The sequence below is a fragment of the Pongo abelii genome, chromosome 3, assembly GCF_028885655.2.
Source record: "Pongo abelii isolate AG06213 chromosome 3, NHGRI_mPonAbe1-v2.0_pri, whole genome shotgun sequence".
In the NCBI taxonomy this organism is placed as follows: domain Eukaryota; kingdom Metazoa; phylum Chordata; class Mammalia; order Primates; family Hominidae; genus Pongo; species Pongo abelii.
The window spans coordinates 197,660,507-197,677,171 of record NC_071988.2 but is presented as its reverse complement, the minus strand read 5'-3'; the positions used below and the strand labels follow the sequence as shown (position 1 = coordinate 197,677,171).

The 16,665-nt window shown below is 34.5% G+C and overlaps 1 long non-coding RNA gene across 3 annotated transcripts in view; it reads left to right on the top strand.

Annotated features, from left to right (window-relative positions):
* Positions 1-16,665, top strand: part of LOC129059148 (uncharacterized) — a 370,307-nt gene that overhangs the window by 17,820 nt on the left and 335,822 nt on the right. For all 3 annotated transcript variants that reach the window (XR_010139818.1, XR_010139819.1, XR_010139820.1), the window contains exon 2: positions 2,159-2,295. This is a non-coding gene — a long non-coding RNA (uncharacterized LOC129059148). The remainder of the gene's footprint in view (positions 1-2,158; positions 2,296-16,665) is intronic.

Sequence of the window (16,665 nt, the reverse complement as noted above, 5' to 3'; positions counted from 1 at the left end):
AAAACAAAACACTTTTTATGTAATGACATTTGGCATCTAGGAAAAGTACATATGAAGGCTTTAAAATCACCAAATGTGTAAACACAATTTAGTTAACAATTTTTCCTTTCCCAGCTGTAAGAATTGAGCGAACTATAAATTTTCCTTTTTCTTGTTTGCACATAAAATAATGTAAGACTCATCCATAGTCTTGATCAATTTACCATTTAGCACTTTGTTTCAAACTTCTATTTCCTGGTAAAAATTGTGCGTGGGAGAATTTTTTTTAAATATCTCTACTTTTTCTTCACGTCTGTCACAGCACTAGAACCTCCTCATTGGAATGGGTATGCTACAGAGATGATCAGGATTCACTTACCAGTTGAATTGTTCATACACACAAGTTAATGTAGAGCCAAAAAGTGGTTACACATTATAAAGTTTTGAAGCTATTAAAATATTCAAAAGGAAAATTGGTGAAGACTAATGGTCTTTGAAGATTACTTAAGTCCCTTAGTAGATTAAATGTATATTTAAAGAACAATCTTGTGTTGATGAACTTTTTTTTTCTTTAAATGAAACACAGTGCCCAGGTCAGTGCTTACGCAAAAGTGGTCTTGCAAAAAAGAAAAAGAAAAACAGGTGAATTGGTTATAATACAATACTTGCTGGGAAGGTTAGGGGAAGATAGAGAGTGATAGTTAAGAACCAGCACTTTGAAATCAGATGTACTTTGGTTTTAGATGCCAGGATTTTTGTTCTCTTATTAGATTTCTCACCTTAGAATTTTTTTACTCTATTAATGTCTTGGACAATTTCATCCACAAAGTGGAGTAGAAAATAATGGTAGACACTTTTTGAAATTCTCCTTAGGATTAAATGAGGTAATATAGTCATTGTAGGGGATTGATTCCAGGAAACCCTGCATATGCCAAACTCTACGGATGCTCAAGTCCAGAAGCTGGCCGTGTGAAACCTGGGGTTATTGTATTTTGGATCTGAGATTGGCTTAATTGACAGCTGTGGAACCCAGGGGTACAGAACCCAAAGAAAGGGAGGATTGACTGCATTTATTTTTTATTTTTTATTTTTTTTCTGGAGATAGTCTTGCTGTGTCACCCAGGCTGGAGTACAGTGGCGCAATTTCAGCTCACCGCAAGCTCCACCTCCCAGGTTCAAGTGATTCTCATGCCTCAGCCTCCTGAGTAGCTGGGACTACAGGTGTGTGCTACTACGCCTAGCTAATTTTTATACTTTTAGTAAAGATGGGGTTTCTCCATGTTGGCTAGGCTGGTCTCAAACTCTTGACCTCAGGTGATCTGCCTGCCTCGGACTCCCAAAGTGCTGGGGTTACAGGCGTAAGCCACCGTGCGCGGCTGACTATATTTAGTTTAATTTTATCATGAAAAGCATTCGATAGAGAATATTCATTTTGATCTGTTTGAATTATATATATATTTTTTGTTTTCTGTAAAAATGTGCATGGAATGAAATGCTAGGAAATCGTTGAACTGGCAGAAAACTAAAAACAATGGCAAGTATTCTTTACTGAGATAAAACCTATTCTGAGGGGCTCAAACATAAGCATAATGCATGGATCCTTAGTAACTAAAAAGAGTACAATGTTAGGTTGTTGTAAAATACAAAAATGTTAATATAGAAATGCTTTGCACAGAACAACTGCTTTCTCTTAGCTGAATATCAAGAAATGTTTTCTTTTTTGTGATACCAATAGCTCTTGAGATATAGGATGATGTTATTTCAAAAATTCTGGTGGCTGAGAAGGAATTACTGCTCCCTCTATTTTGTTGTATAGTAAGTCTTCACTAGGAAAGCTAGTTATGAATGCCAAATAGTTCTTGTGGAGAGATCTGTAATGATTCTTCTCTTGCTAGGATCCTGGATCTTCATAGCAATGCCACAGCAGACCACCTGTACTGAGATTTTGAGATTCCTTGCCTTCAGTTATATCAGCAGAAAATTATATTTGTCTAACTCCATTGCTCTTGAATGTAACCTGTTTTTATGCTCAAACTCACTGAAACATGAGCTCACAAAAAAGCAATATCAAGACAAACACTATCATAGTTTCCCATCATAAATCTGTCTGGTTAAAAATAGAGAAGACACTTTTTTTCTTTTCTTTTCTTTTCTTTTTTTTTTTTTTTTTTTGAGACAGAATCTTGCTCTGCTGCCCAGGCTGGAGTGCAGTGGGATGATCTCGGCTCATTGCGACCTCCACCTCCAGGTTCAAGCGATACTCCTGCATCAGGCTCCCGAGTAGCTGGGACTACAAGTTTGCACCACGATGCCCAGGTAATTTTCATATTTTTTGTAGAGATGAGGTTTCATCATGTTGGCCAGGCTGGTCTCCAACTCCTGACCTTAGGTGATCCACCCGCCTTGACCTCCCAAAGTGCTGGAATTACAGGTGTAAGCCACCATGCCTGGCTGGCAAGACACTTATTGAAACAATAACTCTTTATGTCATAGAACTGCTTCTATATTTGGATCCATGTAATAAAAGTCTAGAATGTGTCTTGCTTTTTCCTGCTAAAAATGTAAGAGGATGTGCCACAGACCCCGCCCCCCTGCCACCCAAGATTTTGGTCTAGCAATATGTTTAAGAGAGTTAAGTTCAGTGATGTAACTTGTATACATTTTGTGTCCAACAACGCTTTCATTTTAAATCATTTTCAGTACAGTTCATTGTTAGAAGCATTTCTATCATTCAAGAGAATTGCTGTACTTCTGGGATTAGAATGTAGAGAAAACAGCATTAACTTTAAGGACTCAAACTTCTCATGAAGTACTTTTTTTTCTTTTTTTGAGAGTGTTTTATAGTAGAGCACATCCCATATTTTGAAAGATTTATGTTTTGGTAGCTGATTTTATTAATCTGCTGATCCATCCACCCATCCATCCATTAATCTACAGGCCCTGGACACATAAACATAGTTTCAAGGATGTAATAGTCTATGATAGAGATAGTCAACATAACAAGCAATGGCAGGCATAATCAAAACTCATTTGCAAACGTAAGTGCAGGAAAGCCTAGCACAGAATAGGGAATCAGAGGAAGCTTTAGGAGGGCAATACATTTGTGTTATTACATGGAAGATGAAAACATTTTTTTCCTAGTGATCTAGCATGGGAATACAGCATGTCAAACTAGAAGAACCAGTATTAAAAAAGGATTCACTTTTTACTTTTTACCCAAAAATATATATATATATGTGTGTGTGTGTGTATTGTGAACCCTGAAAATTTGAGACAGATCTCAGTTAATTTAGAAAGTTTATTTTGCCAAAGTTGAGGATGCTCATGGGTGACACAGTCTCAGGAGGTCCTGACAACATGTGCCCAAAGTGGTTAGAGCACAGTTTGGTTTTATATATTTTAGGGAGACATGAGATATAAATCAACATATGTAACCCGAACGTTGGTTCGGTCTGGAAAGGTGGGACAACTCAAAGCGGGGAGGGGACTTCCAGGTCATGGGTAGATAAGAGACAAATGATTATATACATTTGATTTTCTAATTAGCCTCTCCAAAGGAGGCAATCAGATATGCATTTATCTCAGTGAGCAGAGGGGTGACTTTGAGTAGAGTAGGAGGTAGGTTTGCCCTAAGCAGTTCCCAGCTTGACTTTTCCCTTTAGTTTAGTGATTTTGGGGCCCCAGGATTTATTTTCCTTTCAAAGTATGCATATATTATTAATATATATATGTATTTTATGTGTGTGTGTGTGTGCATGTGTGTTTATATACATATATGGAGGGAGAGAGAGAGATTTGTTTTAAGGAACTAGCTAATGTGATTATGAAGGATGGCAAGTCCAAAATCTGTAGCATAAGCCCACAGACTGGAGAGTTGGCATGGAATCTTGATCCCAAAGACAGTCTGGAGGCAGAATTTCCTCTTCATAAGGGATCTCAGCCTGTTTTTTCTTAAGGCCTTTAAGGTAATCTGCTTCACTCAATGTCTACTGATTTACATATTAATCTCATCTAAACAATAACTTCATGTAACATCCAGACCGGTATTTGACCAAATATCTGGGTAATGTGGCCTACTAAAGTTGACACAAAGTTGATAATCACATACCCCCATACATTAATGAATGGAAACATCTCAAAGAAGGGGAACTGTGAGTATTCATAACATAGATAAAGGCCAAGTTACTGATGATCAATAAGCCAAAGGCAATTCACAGAAAATAATTTGTCAGATAACTAATTTGGTAAATTAGCAAAAATAACTATTAAACTATTTTTATAAGTTTACGACATATTATGTGGAATGATTTTTTACAATATTTGTAGACTTCTATGAAGTTTAAAGAAGGGTTTTATTTTGTCTTTATAGTAGCATGTTAAGAAATACTATATTGGTTTTAAATAAAGGAGTAGAGAGTAGTTTAGTCTCATAAATATACTGAATATTCAAAGTAGTATGCTCCGTAATTAATAAGCAACATTTCAGCAATTCACATATCTATTTATCTTGATTCCTTTCAAATAATATATAGTTGCTGTTTTGTCAACAATTTTATAATTTCAAAATTATTTTCTTCAGTTTTTAAAGAGCGTACCAACTGTACCATACTGTGTTGATCATGATAGCTTCATAATATAGTTTAAAGCCATTTATTGATAACTTCTAGTTAATTGTACCTAAGATTTAATATGTGTTATAGTTTATCTTGTTCCTAAGTACATGTCTTACACTAGCAGTATTTTAGAATGGTCAACTATTTGCTTCTATTTTTTCTTCAGAAATTGTACTTGTGTTAACCTATCACATTTGTTATGCTAATCATATTATTTATTTAGAATCTCTTCCTTGCATCCTCACTTTTTTCCTTTTGTTTTGTGTGGCCTCAGGCTTTCATAATTTTTTTCCACATAATAAAATTGCTCCATATTTTAAAATTTCATTACTGATTACAAAATATACTTCTCTGAATGGAAAACATGTTTTTAAAAGTTTAAATTGTCTTAGAATCTCTCATTTAGAAAACCTGAACAATTAAAAATATGTGGGTATGTAGAAAGAGGTAACTAAATGTAACAAAAACTTTCAAAAGTTAAGAAAACCAAACTGATACAAATATGAACAATTAAAATAGATTTTGAACTCAGGACCTTCAGATTATGAGACTGATGCACTGCCAGCTGTGCTAAGAGTTGAAAGTTGAAAAATGCAGTGAGTTCTGAGATTTAGCCTTTTAGTAAATTCTTTTTTTTTTTTTTTTTTAGCAATTGTCTTTTGATAAGTGGATTTATAGTTTGTTTAGAACTCATCACATACTTAAAGCACAAATATTGTTTATTTAATTTTGAAAATTCATGAAGTCTTCAAAAATCTTATAAAGACCTTTAGAATATCTAGATATCCAACTTTTCTGACACCATTTATTAAAGAGACTATCCTTTCCCAATTTTGTATTCTAGGCATCCTTTTCAAAAACTAGTTGACTGTATGTGTGTGGGTTTATTTCAGGGGTCTCTGTTCTGTTCCATTGATATATGTGTCTGCTTTTATGCCAGCACCATACTGTTTTGATTACTATAGCTTTGTAATATACTTTAAAGCCTGGAAGTATGATGTCTTCAGCTTCATTCCTCTTTCTTAAAATTGCTTTGGCTATTGCAGGACTTTTGTGAATCCATATGAATTTTAGGATTGCTTTTCTATTTCTGTGAAAAATAACTTTGGAATTTTGATAGGGATTGATTGAATTTGTAAATTGCTTTGAATGGTATGAATATTTTAATGATATTAAGTCTTCCAATACATGAACACAGGATATCTTTCCAGTGATTTATGTCTTCCCCAATTTATTTCATCAGTGTTTTATAGTTTCAGTGTACAGATCTTTGGCCCCCTTGGTTAAATTTATTCCTAAGTACTGTATTTTTTTGATGCTATTGTAAATGGGATTATTTTCTTAATACCTTTTTCAGATAATTTATTGTGAGTTTGTAAAAACACAACTGATTTTCACATATGATTTTCTATCCTGCAAATTTACCGAATATATTTATTAAATAAAATAGTTTTTTAGTAGAGTCTTTAAAGTGTTCTATATATAATATCATGTCATTTGCAAACAGAGACAACTTTCTTTTTAATTTGGATGTATTTTTTTTTTGTCTAGTTGCTCTGGCTGTTAATTCCAGCATATGCTGAACAGAAGTGACAAGAGTGGGCATCTTTACCTTGTTTCTGATCTTTGAGGAAAAGTTTTCAGTTTCTAACCATTGAATATGACAGTAGCTTGGGCTTTATTATGTTGAGCTACACTCCTTATATACATAATTTGTTGAGCATTTTTATGATAAAAGAATGTTTAATTTTGTGAAATGCTGCTTCTACATCTATCAAGATGATCATATTCTTTTCATCTTTCATTCTATTAATTTGACATATCACAGTTATTCATTTGCATTTGTTGAAAGATCCTTTCATCCCAGAGATTAATCACACTTAGTTATGGTGTGTGATCTTTTAAATGAGCTCTAAGATTTTGTTATTTTGTTCAAGGATTTTGTATCTATGTTCAGTAGGGATATTGGCTGTAATTTTTTTTCTTGTACTGTCCTTGCCTGACTTTGTTATCAGGATGATATTGGCCTTGAGAAGTGAGTTGGAATCTTATCTTCAATTTTTTTGGAAGAGTTAGAGAAGGATTGGAGCTAAATCTTCTGATGTTTGATAGAATTTACCAATGAAACTGTATTATCTTTGACGTTTATTTGCTGGTAGTCTTTTGATTGTTGATGACCTCTTACTTGTTACTAGTCTATTCAGATTTACTGTTCTTCATAATTCAGTCATGGTAGGTTGTATATTTCTAGGAATTTATCAATTTCTTCAATGTTATCCAACTTGTTGGCATGTAATTTTTCACAGTAGCCTCTTATGATGGACCTATATCTTACACCATACATAAAAATCAACTAGAAGTGAATTAAAGTCTTAAATATAAAACTTGAAATCATAAAACTTCTAGAAGAAAACAAATGAAAAATCTTGATATTGGTCTTGGCAATAATTTTTTAGATATGACACCAAAATTCCTCACAACAAATTTTCTTGAACAAATTTTCTTTGAAGTAAAAATAAAGATTACATCAAACTAAAAAGCTCCTTCACAGCAAATAAAGCAATCAACAAAATAAAAATACAATCTACAGAATGTTAGAAAATTTTTGAAGCCATGTATCTGGTAAGGGGTTAATATTTAAAATACATAAAGAACTTCTACAACTCAGTTGCCAAAACCTCAAATAACTCAATTTTAAAACTGGGCAAAGGATCTTAATATACATTTCTCAAAAAAAAAAAAAACACCATACAAATGGCTAACAGTTAAATGAAAAGATGCTCAACATCATAAATCATTAGGGAAGTGCAAATCAAAAACACAGAAAACTATCATCTCATACCTATTTGGTTGGCTTATATATATATTTTAAAAAGGTAGCAAGTGTGGATGTGGAGAAAAGGGAATGCTGGTATAGTATTTGTAGGAAGGTACATTGCTGCAGCCATTGTGGAAAATAGTATGGAGTTTCCTCATAAAATTAAAAATAGAATTACAACCTACCATGAATGAATTATGATGAAAAGAAAATCTGAATAGACTAATAACAAGTTAAGTAGTCATCAATAGTCAAAAGCCTCTCAGCAAATAAATGTAAAAGACTATATGGCTTCATTGGTGAATTCTATCAAACCTTAGAAGAACTAGCTCCAATCCCTCTCAAATTCTTCCAAAAAAATTGCAGATAAGATTGATAACCCATCAATGCCACTTAAGGGCATTTATCCCAAGGAATTGAAATCAGAATTTTGAAGAGATACCTACCTACAGTCCTGTTTTTATTGCAGCATTCATTATTCACAATAGTTGAGATATGGAAAAAAATCTAAGTGTCTATTAATGGATGAATGGATATAAAAATATGGTACATACATACAATGAAATATTATTTGGTCTTAAAATAGAGGGAAATCCTTCCATTTGCAACAATATGGATGAACCTGGAAGACATTATGCTAAGTGAAATAAGCCAGACAAAAAAGGGCAGGTACTGTGTGACCTCACTTATATATGGAATTAAAAATAATCAAACTCGTAGAAGCAGAGAGTAGAATGATGAATGATTACTAGGCATTGGTTGGTGGGGGATGAAATACAGAGGTGGCAGTCAATAGGTAAAGTTTCAGTTATGAAAAATAAATAAGTTCTGATGATCTAACGTGGTACCTATAGTTAACTATATTGTGTACTTAAAACTTTCAGAGAGTAGATCTTATGCTAAATGTTCTTAGCACGAACACATAATAATAACAATAATAATAATAATAATAATAATAATAATAATAATAACGATAGGGCCAGAGGATATTCTGGGAGGTGATGGATATGTCTATAACCTTGTTGGTGAAGGTTTCACAGGTGTAGACTTATTTCAAACACATCTAGTTGTGTACATCAACTATGTACAGCTTTTTACATGTCAAACATACCTCAATAAAATGTTTGTTTGTTTGTTTGAGAAAAAGACCTTTAGAGTAAATAATTTGGAAGATGTCAGTGTTGATTGGAAATAGTCAATGTTGCCCACAAACATGCCAAAATTATTTCCAGTAATTTTTAGTAATTTAATTTGTCTTAGTATATTAGTGTAAGAAACCAACTTTGCAAGAAAATGGCCAGTTCTCAAAGGAAGTTGGGGTAGTGCTAAGGACAGAAGACAAGCCTTAGAAGTGAATCATTTCCCAGATCTCCCTATGCCTTCCTTATCTTAGGGATAACATTAAATATTATATTTGTTTCTTGTCTTAAGAGATTACATTTCTCTGCTGATTACTATATTCCAATCACTGTTCTAAGCTTTTTGTATGTATTCTTTCATTTAATCTCAAATTCCTGAGAGGAATACTATTATGATTCCCCTTTTCAAGATGAAAAAAGGGAGGTAGAGAGGGGTTAGGTAATTTCCTGAGAGGTAACACAGCTGTATATGTTGGTGGTGGGATTTCACATGCTCAGAGGGTTATAGAACTGAGCTCTTAACCTACTACACTCTGCTTGTTTTAGCCAGGACAAAACCACGCCCCCACCACCTGCCATCAATTAAATATGTCCACATTCTTATTCCTCCAAAACTATGAACATGTTTACTTCAAATGACAAAAGAGACTTTGTTGATATGATTACGTTAAGAATTTTTGATAAGGAGATAATTCTAGATTACGTGGGTGAGCCCAATGAATGACAAGGAGACATGACAAAGTAAGCAGGGATCCAAAGATGCCACTGCTGAAAGTGGGCCACGGGCCAAGGGATTCAGCAGCAGTTGATCTCTAGACCCTGGGATAGACAAAGAATGCATTCTCCCCTTAGCATCCCCAGAAGGAAGCGATCCTGCCAAAACTTTGATTTTTGCTCAGTGAACCCCAGTGGGCCTTCTGACCTCCAGAACAGTAAGAATAAACTTGTGTTGTTTTTAACCCATTGCATTTGTAGTAATTTGTTATAGCAGCAATAAGAAACTAATACAATTTTTTGAACCCATTTTTTTCTTTCACTCAAATACCAGATAAATACCTCTATTTTTTTAATGGCTCACATTCACATCCCCAAGAGAAACTTGGGCACATTCAGATGCCCAAGAGAAGACATCTGCGTAGTTGTATTAGTTATTTTTTTTGGGGGGTGGAATTATTGTCCAGGCAATCTCAGAAAACTCTGTCTGCCCTATACATTTTTGCCTGTAAACTGGGCTTTAATTCCTGGGCTGTTCATTCAGGTATGGCGGACTCTTACAGGAACAAGGGTTCTTTGTGTGTTTAGTGATGAGAGTGGCATGGAAGTCACTTGGAGCTTCATAGCTTTCTTTCTAGGGTACTGTGATTGTTATTGTTTTTCATTTCAAATCAATTATCTATTTAGTGTAACCAAATTCTCTTTGCACCTTGCATCCATTGCTGTTGGTGTGCATGATTAAAAAATTACAGCATGTGAAGTACACTTTCTGTACTTCATTAACTTCTATGTAAATAAGGTTACATAGTAACAGGTGATTTTTAATTGTTGTGACAGTTTTGAACTTCATTCTAATGAAATATAAAGGATTGTGAAAGGCATTCTCCTTCCTTTTAATCTAGTGGTTGTTATCACAGACTCTGGTGTAAGACTGTCTAGGTTTGAATATTGGCTCCCAAATGGTTGGGAAAGCTTATTGTCCTTGCTTCTCTCAGTTTCCTCAAGTATAAAATATAGATGATAATAGTACCTACTGCATAGGATTATGGTAAGAACTAAATATCTTAATGCATTTAAAGTGCTTAGAACAATATCTAGCACAGAGTAAGTGCTTAGTAAGCATTAGCTGCTATTATTACTAAACATTTTAAAATTAATTCGGATTTAACATTTCTTTGGAAAGAAATTGGTCTTGTTGCATTTATTTTCATATATTATAGAGCCTGAATGCAGTATGCTCTTTATAGGTTTAGAACAGAGCTGTTTATTTTTTCTGCTCTAGATATTCTTTGTGAGTATTTGAAAATGTTCCTTGTTATTAAAGTTTAGTAAAAAGGCACAAGGATAGATCAGCATTAAGACTAGGAATATATGATGTCCCATTAGTCCCCACATGGCTGCCATGAAGCCAGTGTTTAGAATCTACAGTTCTATAATCTAAGGAGCAATAATTTATAATGTTGTTTGTTTTCCCTTTTGAAGTTTAAGTTTTTGAACAATGAATGACTTTAAGGAGAAGTATTTCCTCAGTATTCACAAAGCTGACCGGGTGCAGGTAGATCTTTATTATGACATATGTTTGCAAGACAAGCATTGTCAACACCACAGCAGGGTCCTTGACATGACTATTATTTTTGCTAGAATTAAAGCTTCCCAATATAGAAATCTCAGGAAACAGCTGCCTTTCATTCCCCTTTTTATTACATTATGGTGTAGTATATTTTTAGCAGCAAACCTTTTAGTCAGATATCACACAGAGTCCATTGATTATCTCCAGTGATGGTCCTGAGACATTTCCATGGAGACAGTGGTACTTTCAGGTTTGCTCTTGACTAGAGATGTTAAGAGCTTTGCTGTCTCATAAACTTAGTAAGTTAGTAGCCTTTTCACTTTGGGAAATTCTTATAAATCTTTGCCTGTTTCACCGAATTTAAAATGGGAATGATGACCTGCTTCTATAATTTTATTTGGCCATGATGGGAACAAATAAGATGTTTGCAAAGGAATATTTATGAATAAAATATACTAAACGTAGGTAATATATTGTTTTTATTTTTGTGTTACTTTCTCCCTTAAACAGCTCTTAGAAGCATATGGTAAGATGAAAGTTTCAGGTAATATATATATTTCCAAGTAAATTTTTTTAAATTAAACTTTTCATTTTGAAATAATTGTGGATTCACATATAGTTGTAAGAAATAATAGAGAGAAATGCCATAAATTCCTTTCCCAGTTTCGTAATGAGAACATCTTACAAATCTAGAGTATACTATCATAATCAAGATATTGAAGTAGATATAGTCAACTTACAACATACTGCTTCTCAACCTGTGGTGGGGTTATGTCCCTATAAGCCTATCATCAATTGAAAATATAGTAAGTCCAAAATGCACTTAATACATTTAACCTACGAAACATAGCTTACCCTAACCTACTTTAAATGTGCTTGGAACACTTAACATTAGCCTATAATTGGGCAAAATCATCTAACACAAAGTGTATTTTATAGGCTATTTTATAGCCTGTTTTATAAAGTTATTATTAAAGAATTTTGAATAAAAATTCAAAATTTAAAGTATGGCATCTACAGAATGAGTATCACTTTTGCATTGGAAAGTTTAAAAAATCATAAATTGAACCATCATAACTCAGAGTTATCTGTGTAATACATATATAGACAAGATACCAAACGTTTCCATCATCATGAGGATTTATCAACTTGCCCTTTTATAGCCACATCTACTTCTCTCCTACCACACACCCTCTTTAAACCTTAGCAACCACTAATATGTTCTATATTTTTATATTTTCATCTCAAGAATGTTATATAAATAGAAAATAATGTAACTTTTTCATTGTTTACAATGTAATACATTAATTACAATGTAATTAATTTTTTTAACTTAGCATAATTCTCAGGAGATTCATCCAAGTTGCTGTGTGCATCAATAAATAGTTCATTCCTTTTCTATTGCTGAGTGGCATTTCATGGTATGGTTTTACCACAGTGTGATCATTCAGCTGATGAAAGATAGATCTAAGTTGTTTCCTGTTTTGGCTATTATGAATAACTCTGCTATAAACATTCATGTATAGATTTTATTTTGGAACATAAGTTTTAATTTTGTGGGATAGATGCCTGGGAGTGCAATTGCTTGATGGTATAGTAGCTGCATGTATGGTTTTTAAAGAAACTGACAAACTTTTCCAGAATAGCTGTACCATTTTATATCCCCCCCAGCAATGCGTGAGTGATGCAACATCTCTGCATCCTCACCAGATTCTTGTGCTGTCACTATTTTTTATTTTAAATAATTATCTATGTGTGTAGTGACATCACATTTTTGTCTTAGCAGTTTCTTTTTTAAAATTAATTAATTTTTTTTCACTTTAAGTTCTGGGATATATGTGCAGAATGTGCAGGTTTGTTACATAGGTATACGTGTGCCATGGTGGTTTGCTGCACCTATTGACCCATCCTCCAAGTTCCCTCCCCTCAACCCCCTCCCCCAACAGGCCCTGGTGCATGTTGTTCCCTTCCGTGTCTCCATGTGTTCCCATTGTTCAACTCCCACTTATGAGTGAGAACACGTGGTATTTGGCTTTCTGTTCTTGTGTTTGGTGAGAATGATGGCTTTGAGCTTCATCCATGTCCCTGCAAAGGACACGATCTCATCCCTTTTTATGGCTGCATAGTATTCCATAGTGTATATATACCACATTTTCTTTATCCAGTCTATCATTGATGGTCATTTGGGTTGGTTCCATGACTTTGCTATTGTAAATAGTGCTGCAATAAACATATGTGTGCATGTGTCTTTATAGCTGAATGATTCATATTCCTTTGGGTATATACCCAGTAATAGGATTGCTGGGTCAAATGGTATTTCTGGCTCTAGATCCTTGAGGAATCGCCATACTGTTTTCCACAATGGTTGAATTAATTTACATTCCACCCAACAGTGTAAAAGCGTTCCTATTTCTCCACAGCCTTGCCAGCATCTATTGTTTCTTGACTTTTTAATAATTGCCATTCTGACTGGTGTGAGATAGATCTCATTGTGGTTTTGATTTGCATTTCTCTAATGACCAGTGATGTTGAGCTTTTATTCATGTTTGTTGGCTGTGTAAATGTCTTCTTTAGAGAAGTGTCTGTTCATATCCTTTGCCCACTTTTTGACGGGGTTGTTTGTTTTTTTCTTGTAAATCTGTTTAAATTCCTTGTAAATTCTGGATATTAGACCTTTGTCAGATGAGTAGATTGCAAAAATATTCTCCCGTGATGTAGGTTGCCTGTTCACTCTGATGATAGTTTCTTTTGCTGTGCAGAAGAAGCTCTTTAGTTTAATTGATCCCATTTGTCAATTTTGGCTTTTGTTGCATTTGCTTTTGGCATTTACTTATGAAGTCTTTGCCCATGCCTATGTGGTGAATGGTATTGCCTAGGTTTTCTTCTAGAGTTTTTATGGTTTTGGGTTTTACATTTAAGTCTTTAATCATCTTGAGTTAATTTTTGTATAAGGTATAAGGAAGGGGTCCAGTTTCAGTTTTCTGCAAATGGCTAGCCAGTTTTCCCAGCACCATTTATTGAATAAAAGATCCATTCCCCATTGTTTTTGTTTTTGTCAGGTTTGTCGAAAATCAGTTGGTTGTAGGTGTGTGGTGTCATTTCTGAGGTCTCTGTTCTGTTCCATTGGTCTATGTCTCTGTTTTGGTACCAATACTATGCTGCTTTGGTTTCTGTAGCCTTGTAGTATAGTTTGAAGTCAGGTAGCATGATGCGTCCAGCTTTGTTCTTTTTGCTTAGGATTGTCTTGGTTATATGGAGTCTTCTTTGATTCCATATGAAATTTAAAGTGGGTTTGTTCTAATTCTGTGAAGAATGTCAATGGTGGTTTGATGGGAATACCATTGAATTTATAAATTACTTTGGGTAGTATGGCCATTTTCATGATATTCTTTCTATCCATGAGGATGGAATGTTTTTCCATTAGTTTGTTTCCTCTCTTATTTCCTTGAGCAGTGGTTTGTAATTCTCCTTGAAGAGGTCCTTCACATCCCTTGTTAGCTGTATTCCTAGGTATTTTATTCTCTTTGTAGCAATTATGAATAGGAGTTCATTCATGATTTGGCTCTTTGCTTGTCTATTGTTGGTGTAAAGGAATGCTTGTAATTTTTGCAGATAGGTTTTGTATCCTGAGACTTTGCTGAAGTTGCTTATCAGCTTAAGGAGTTTTTGGGCTGAGATGATGGGGTTTTCTAAATATGGAATCATGTCATCTGCAAACATAGACAATTTGGCTTTCTCTCTTCTTATTTGAATACGTTTTCTTTCTTTCTCTTGCCTGATTGCCCTGGCCAGAACTTCCAATATTGTGTTGAAAAAGAGTTGAGAGAGGGCATCCTTATCTTTTACTGGATTTCAAAGGGAATGCTTCCAGCTTTTGCCCATTCAATATGATATTGGCAGTGAGTTTGTCATAAATAGCTCAATATTTTGAGATATGTACCATCAATATCTAGTTTATTGAGAGTTTTTAACATGAAAAGAAGTTGAATTTTGTCAAAGAACTTTTCTGCATCTATTGAGATAATCATGTGGTTTTTGTCGTTGGTTCTGTTTATGTGACGGATTACACTTATTGATTTGCATATTATGAAACAGCCTTGCATACCAGGGATGAAGCCAACTTGATCATGGTGGATAAGTTTTTTGATGTGCTGTTGGATTCAGTTTGCCAGTATTTTATTGAGGATTTTCGCATTGATGTTCATCAGATATGTTGGCCTGAAGTTTTTTTTGTTGTTGTTGTGTTACTGCCAGGTTTTGGTATCAGGATGATGCTGGCTTCATAAAGTGAATTAGGGAGGAGTCTCTGCTTTTCAGCTGTTTGGAATGGTTTCATAAGGAATGGTCCCAGCTACTCTTTGTACCTCTGGTAGAATTTGGCTGTGGATCTGTCCGGTCCTGGGCTTTTTTTTGGTTGGTAGGCTATTAATTGCTGCCTCAATTTCAGAACTTATTATTGGTCTATTCAGAGATTCAACTTCTTCTTGGTTTAGTCTTGGGAGTGTCCATGAATTTATCCATTTCTTCTAAATTTTCTCATTTATTTGAATAGAGGTGTTTACATTATTCTCTGATAGTAGTTTGTGTTTCTGTGGGGTCAGTGGTGATATCTCCTTTATCCTTTCTTATTGTCTCTGTTTTATTCTTCTCTCTTTTCTTCTTTATTAGTCTAGCTAGTGGCCTATCTATTTTGTTAATTAAAAAAAAAAAACAGCTCCTGGATTCATTGATTTTTTTTTTTGGAGGGTTTTCCGTGTCTTTATCTTCTTCAATTCTGCTCTGATCTTAGTGATTTCTTGTCTTCTGCTAGCTTTTGGATTAGTTTGCTCTTGCCTCTCTAGCTCTATTAATTGTGATGTTAGTGTGTCAATTTGAGATCTGTGTAGCTTTCTGATGTAGGCTTTAATGTTATAAATTTCCCTCTTAACACTGCTGTGTCCTAGAGATTCTGGCGCATTGTCTCTTTGTTCTCACTGGTTTCAGAGAACTTATTGATTTCTGCCTTAATTTCATTATTTACCCAGGAGTCATGCAGGGCAGGTTGTTCAATTTCCATGTAATTGTGTGGTTTTGGGTGAGTTTCTTAATCTTGAGTTGTAATTTGATTGCACTGTGGTCTATGATTCTGTTATGATTTCAGTGCTTTTGCATTTGCTGAGGGGTGTTTTACTTCCAATTATGTGGTCCATTTTAGAGTAAATGCCATGTGGCACTGAAAAGAATGTATATTCTATTGATTTGGGGTAGAGAGTTCTGTAGATATCTATTATGTCCACTTGATTCAGAGCTGAGTTCAAGTCCTTAGTGTCCTTGTTAATTTTCTATCTCATTGATCTGTCTAACACTGACAGTGGGGTGTTAAGTTCTCCCAATATTATTGTTTCGGAGTCTAAGCCTCTTTGTAGGTCTCTAAGAGCTTGTTTTATGAATCTGGGTGCTCCTGTATTGGGTGCATATATATTTAAGATAGTTAGCTCTTCTTGTTGAATTGTTCCCTTTACCATTATGTAATTCCCTTCTTTATCTTTTTTGATCTTTGTTGGTTTAAAGTTTGTTTTGTCAGAGACTAAGATAGCAACCTCTTACTTTGTTTTTGCTTTCCATTTGCTTGGTAAATTTTCCTCCATCCTTTATTTTGAGTCTGATGGGCTTCCCTTTGTAGCTGACCTGGCCTTTCTCTATGGCTGCCCTTAACATTTTTTCTTTCATTTCGACCTTGGAGAATCTGATGATTATGTGTCTTGGGGTTGATCTTCTCATGTAGTATCTTAGTGGTTGTCTCTGCATTTCCTGAATTTTCATGTTGGCCTGTCTTGCTAGGTTGGGGAAGTT